We start from the raw sequence: 6,604 nt of genomic DNA, 5'->3' as shown, positions 1-6,604 counted from the left end.
ACCTACCAAAGGCGCTTCACTCCCTGGCAACGGCGCCAGAAAAGAGTTTTGATGACCCACAAGTATAGGGGATCTATCGTAGTCCTTTCGATAAGTAAGAGTGTCGAACCCAACGAGGAGCAGAAGGAAATGATAAGCGGTTTTCAGCAAGGTATTCTCTGCAAGTACTGAAATAAGTGGTAACAGAAAGTTTTGTGATAGGATAAATTGTAACGAGCAACAAGTAACAAAAGTAAATGAAGTGCAGCAAGGTAACCCAATCCTTTTTGTAGAAAAGGACAAGCCTGGACAAACTCTTATAATAGGAAAATCGCTCCCGGGGACACATGGGATTATTGTCAAGCTAGTTTTCATCACGCTCATATGATTCGCGTTCGGTACTTTGATAATTTGATATGTGGATGGACCGGTGCTTGGGTACTGCCCTTACTTGGACAAGCATCCCACTTATGATTAACCTCTATTGCAAGCATCTGCAACTACAACAAAAGTATTAAGGTAAACCTAACCATAGCATGAAACATGTGGATCCAAATCAGCCCCTTACGAAGCAACGCATAAACTAGGGTTTAAGATTCTGTCACTCTAGCAACCCATCATCTACTTATTACTTCCCAATGCCTTCCTCTAGGCCCAAATAATGGTGAAGTGTTATGTAGTCGACGTTCTCATAACACCACTAGAGGTTAGACAACATACATCTCGTCAAAATATCAAACGAATACCAAATTCACATGACTACTAATAGCAAGACTTCTCCCTTGTCCTCAGGAACAAACGTAATTACTCACAAAGCATATTCATGTTCATAATCATAGGGCTAATAATTGAACATATAAACCTTCCTAGCCTACCCGCATAACTGGGGCATCGCTCGCGCTCGCCACTTTTGACCGCCCGATCGAGCTACCACAGTAATTTCTTGGCTGCTGGCATTTGGTCAACCGTCCGTGTTTTCTCACTTTTGCGCTTGCTTCACGAGAGAATGACAGGTGGGGTTCATAGCCGTGGGGTCGCAAGATTAACGTGAGTTTTCTTTAAATCTTGGTACGGGAAGTCTGGGTCGCGTGCTCGCCAATCGCGAGCCAGGGTAAAAGGAACCCTAGGCCCACGAGCCAATCTCGCGGCCGTCTCCCTCGCTTCCTCCGCAGCCTCGCAGCCGCCTCCCCCGCTCCCTCCGCACCGCAGCCGCCCTCCACAGCCCGCAGCCGCCTTCCCCGCTCCCTCTGCACCTAGCCCCCCGCTTCCCTCCTTCTCTACTCTGCTCTCCACTATGCCGCCTCCTCCTCTCTCACTTTTCTCTCCGGCGGCGGTGCCAAAGAAGGCGCACACGGGCGGTGGATCCGTGCCGGAGAAGAGCTGCGGGGACTGCGCTTCGGTCGTGGTGGGGTGTAGCCGCGGGGAAGACGAACTTGGTCCGCCGCCCGTCTTCACCTTCTCGCCGCGACCTTGCTGCCTCCATGGCCAATCACACGTATTTTTTTCTGTCCCTCCATGGCGCTCGTTGCCGGCGGCATATCTCTTTTCCCCCTTACCCTCCCTTTTTATCTACCTGTTGTTGCTCATCCTCCAATCTCTTAAATTCAGACAGGCTGGACGCAACACACACGGTCTAGGAAGGCCACGACATGACTAGATATTTGCTTGCTTGGTTTAGTCGCTTGTAATCAGTGTACATGCATGTGACTTGTCCATTTTAGCTTTTGTTTTTGCAGATTATCGGTTATTTTTTGTGTTCGAACTTTTTTGTGTTCTTTTATTATCAATTGTAGGTGCTGCTTCTATCTTCTGGAAGTTAACAGCATTTTTCCTTGTAAAATCCTCACACCAGGCTGTCATTGACAAGGAAAGGAGAGGAGACTACTTGAAGAAAACGTCCAGGTTTGTCGTCATTATATAGTGTAGCTGGAGCATTCATGCGAAACACTTGTATGACAAAGGTTACTGGGTGTTAACAGGTTGGGCCACATATCACAGATGGAATTCAGGATTGGATCGAACGCGTGGCGATAAAGCTGGTTGACGGTAAACAAGGGACTCCTGATGTTTGTGTGATAGTTTCGTTGGAACTATAGGTAAACAAGATAATTTCATGTGTAGCACAGCTTGCAATGCAGCACACTTAAAGCATACATGTGGAAGTGTGCAGTTCCTTCGGATGTTCCCATAGCTATGTAAGTCTGCCCAGTGCAGGGACAAAATCTTTTCTCACCGCGCATAATGACAGTGGCACTCTTGATGAGGGGATATTGAATCAATGCATTTTATTGAAGCATTAGGTCAATTTTCATACCGTGTAGGTCAGTAAAGACCAGCTCTTCCCTAAATGTGTATATCTATTTTGGCATTTGCTTGCTTTTACACATTTAGCTTCCTTGTTCCAGTACTAAATGTAGTTGGTGAGCAGGTATGTTTTACTCATTTGAACAATGAACTAAGATAATGAGAAGTTGCTGCAATGCTTGCAGTTCTATTGAGGTCCATGTCATGTGGTATTACTATATCCTAAATAGGCACTTTTTGCAAAGAAATATAAGTACGTTCTCGAAAAACCATTTTTCTGAATGATATGAACTATGAAAGTGTAATTGTACTTTGTAGTAGTTTCTGCTGAGATGCAATTTGGCTTAGGCAAAGTGGCATTCGTTATTATAGTAAAAATGGAAAGAGGTTACGAACATAGAAAATATTGAATTATTGACGGATCTCTCAAAACAGTCTCAGCTGGTTGTAGGTTGTTTGGTGAGGTTGCAGCTTGCAGGTTGCTGAGTTTCTCCTCTCTGCTTGTTGGTTTTCTTTGATTAGTAGAACAAGTAGCACACCACGTGTTTGTGAAAATGCTTCTCACAGATGAAACTTTTTGTGTGCCTAGACCTACCTTCTTTCTTAGGAGAATATGCTTGCTGAGACATTATGGTCTAAATTTCATAAATAAGTCCGTGCATTTCTTTTCCTGGGTTCATTTAGGTATCTAGAACGTGTGTTCCTTATGTGTTTCTGTCATTGTGTGATGGTATTTATGTATTTAACTTTTTGGAACTTTGTTTCAAGATTTGCATAGAGCGGACCACCTTGCAACAGTGTTGGGTTATATAACCCATGGTTTCTTCATGATTCAACTTTATTATCAGATACATGCAAGAGGTAACTAATCTGTACCATTTCTTTCTTTTCTATCATTGGTATTTGCTTACAGGGATATGCAAGCAAGACCTATTTTGGTTGGCATAGTTATGCTAGGAAGTGGAGTCGGAGATTATGCCTACGCCATTAATCAGTACACTATGAAATAAATGAAACATCATGTGTTTTTCTAGCAGACCCAAAATACCAAACTTAGTGAAGATCCTAAAAGCAACAATGGAATGATTTGCAAGGAAATCTAACCAACCAAACAAACATAACCAAACTTGCCTCATTTTATAGCGTTTAGATAATGTACAACATTGTATTGGTATTGTACAACTATTTATTGGGTAGGTTAGCATGAAAACAACATAGTGCTGATTTCGTTTACATTACAATTTATTTGATTCACAGAACCCGGGCAGCATGATTTTGGCAGGAGAAAGGAGGATTATCATTTCTAGAGGTTGATTTTTTTTTCTTTTTATGAATGGCAAATGCTAAATTTTGTTACCATGAATTAGAAATTATAATCCTCTAGCTATCCAGTGTTAGAGGATTATCCTTCAGCATTTCTACTGAATATCAAATATCAGTTAGGGCTTACCATTCTACATTTCTACTGAATATCAAATATCAATTAGTACTTGTTGCATAAAATAAATTAGTATTTACCATTCTACGTTCCTCCTGAATATTAGTATCACATGTTTATACTAATTTTCCAACCAGGGGAACTCCAGTTCCGAAAAGTTTATACTCACCAGTGAGCTATTCCCAGTAGAAATTATTGGACAGGAGAAAAATTCTTTTTCAAGATCATGTTAGTATATTTTAATAATAGAACCATAGGCTACACCAAACAGATTGGATAGTTTTGATTTTGTTGTGTGGTTGTGCTTGCGATCCAGGTGAGTTGAGTTGCGGCTTGGTTGGAGATGTTGGTGCGGTTCAAGAGGCCCGCTGGGTTCACCCTTTTCAAGGTTCTAAACCAAGGCAAGCTCAACAAGGTCGAGGTGATTGCTCGCCGCCACCTCAGCTCCTGGTGTGGTTTGGATTACTTGCGTTTAATCTGATCTCTACCTGTTTCATGGACCGACAGAACTTTGTGTTCATCTTTGTTTGTAGGATCTATGGAAGGAGTTCACGACTCGGACTCGACGAGAAAGTTTTGTGCTTCATTTTTTTATGGCAAAATAACTTCTCTTTTTGAAACAATTAGTATGTCATATATCTATCACATTATAATAGAGTAAGTCAACAAAATCCCTTTTATTTGAATGAACAAGAATCCGGTGTGTGCTGCTGAGCTATGTGCCCCTTTTCCAAATGTTAGAAAGGTTATCTTAGTTGTCACATAGAAGTTGGTTTGGGCTTCTAGGCTCATTTGATGTTTGCATGACTTATTTGAACCCGATGCAGGCCTCACCGGCATCCTGAGGTGACACAGCGACGGCCATGCTCGACACCCTCTTTCGCGACTTGACGACAGCCTAGCGTCATAGGCAGCTCATCGGTGGTCCAGCGGATGGCGACCCATTTGGGTGGGTGACGACGACCGCAGCTGGTGCACAAGCTCACACTCCACCAGTCCGTACTCAACTCTTCGTCTCGGTATGAGCCCCTTGCAGCCTGTTTGAAGTTTTCTCTTTTTCCCCTTCTCCATTTTTTGACCTGGTTCTGCTCGGGTGCATGCAGGGTGCGGACTGAGAGTTGGATGCTCTGTGCCAGGATATGAAAGTTTTGTGACCATTGTTGTGCCAGCTGTGAGGTATAATGCTAATTGGGCTTGTGAATTTATTGTGTCTTGGAATGGATTGCCGAATTGTTCGGGTTTTCTCAGTATGTAGTTTCTTTTATTTATTTTTTATTCTTATAATTCAGTGGTCCTTGATTGCAACCTGGTGTCATCCTGTTCCTACTCACATGTTACAGTAGTGCACGAGCTGACAGGGAAGAAATCTTGGTTTCAAAGTTCTCTCTGTCCGTGGCCAACTGAGTCGGGTCTACTTAACTTTGCTATCTGATAGATATAGCTATTTTATTTTCACATTCAATTAGGCAATCTTTTGAGGAGGTTAAAATGAGTTATATTTTGGGCATGCTTGATGGCTATTTTTATGTTTTGTCATGTTAGTAGTGTTCTTTATTTGTTTATGGGTCAGATTGTTTGTTTGGTCTTATGGTTTAGATGTTTGTCCTCACAGTTTTGATATGTTTATATAGTACTTTTGGAATGGGATATGATTCTTTTTGGGTTTTTTAGTTTACGCATTCGTTCTAAGAATCTTGATATCTGGCTGTGTTGTTGTAGATTTGTAAAAAAAATTCTTGGGATCCATCTATTCAACCATGTTGGAGTAGGCTATATGATCTTTTTAGTTCTGACCACATATGCTTCTTCCTTGGTCTGTTCACCAAGGTTTGCTCCCTTCCTTTCTCACTGTTGATGCATTAGCTTTGTTTCATTATACTCTTACGATGCTCTGCATATGTGATGATCCACCACCAACTGAGGTATATAAATAAGCTGTGTATCCTACATTTGTGCTGATCCACACAACTTGCTGGTCTCCAATTTATTTCTTTTCTGACCATCTGCATTTGTGTATGTAGTCATGGACACTGACTTAAAAAATGAACAATGCTACCCCTTCAGCTGCAGGTGCAGGGTACTATGTCTGGACTTGGCTTTTGATTTCAATTCGTCTTGCTTTTTTGTACTAAATCTTTGATTCGTGCTCTTTCTCTTTTCAATAGTAAATCATCTTGCAATACCCATGGTGCCACACGTGTTTTATTCACCAATCCTGTCAAGAGAAATTAAAATCAAGACGCCGATTAGCTTAGCCTTGGGCTGCTCCTTTTCTGCCTTCTGTTTCCTGTATACACCCATCTTTCTTTGATGTACCTAAATTTCTTTTTGTTGTGTTAGGTTGACAGTGACAGCAGATGGAGCTTCTCTGACCGCTACTGAAGACACCGCTGAACAGCTTAACCAGACAAAGACAAAGTGCTATTATGTAGGCATGGTTTAAAAACTATAGCCTTTGGCTGGTCAAGTAGCCTTGCCAAAGCGTTTGTGTAATCTCTACAAGTGGTATGAAGCAAATTCTATGTATATAACACACACGATGCAGATAATAATTATATAGAAGCAGAGAATCAACCTTGCTAGAGCGTTTGTCAAATCTCTACTCAAGTAGCCTTGCCAAACTTTATCTGTTGTGTTCTTTACATGTTGTTTCAGTACATTCTCTAGCGTAAATTTCCTTTTCAGTCAAACAAAGTTTTCTTGACAATTTTTTTTGAACTTAAGTTTTCTTTCATGAAGTTCACTTATAGTCGCTCACTAGGCTCGGTATCAGTTGATGACAGACACCCCGTTGTGGCCTCTCCTGAATCAGTGAATGATGTGGTGATACACTCACCCCCAATATCCACAAATATGGCTTGATATATATATATATATATATAT

General features: G+C 41.5%; 1 long non-coding RNA gene across 13 annotated transcripts; it reads left to right on the top strand.

The window, feature by feature from the left end:
- Positions 1-1,069: 1,069 nt before the first annotated feature.
- On the top strand, positions 1,070-6,361 carry LOC123110732 (uncharacterized). Of its 13 annotated transcripts, none has more exons than XR_006453629.1 (9): positions 1,073-1,881; positions 1,959-3,144; positions 3,541-3,592; positions 4,038-4,142; positions 4,255-4,740; positions 4,825-4,897; positions 5,441-5,548; positions 5,743-5,798; positions 5,887-6,361. It is a non-coding gene; the product is annotated as an uncharacterized lncRNA (long non-coding RNA). The 13 variants fall into 13 exon arrangements; XR_006453616.1 differs by having other exon boundaries at positions 4,038-4,171; positions 6,062-6,361; XR_006453628.1 differs by having other exon boundaries at positions 1,074-1,881; positions 4,825-5,548.
- The last annotated feature ends 243 nt before the right edge of the window (positions 6,362-6,604 follow it).

Source organism: Triticum aestivum, chromosome 5B (assembly GCF_018294505.1).
Source record: "Triticum aestivum cultivar Chinese Spring chromosome 5B, IWGSC CS RefSeq v2.1, whole genome shotgun sequence".
Taxonomy (NCBI): Eukaryota; Viridiplantae; Streptophyta; class Magnoliopsida; order Poales; family Poaceae; genus Triticum; species Triticum aestivum.
Note: the sequence above shows the minus strand (reverse complement) of the source record. Positions and strands in the feature narration are given on the sequence as shown.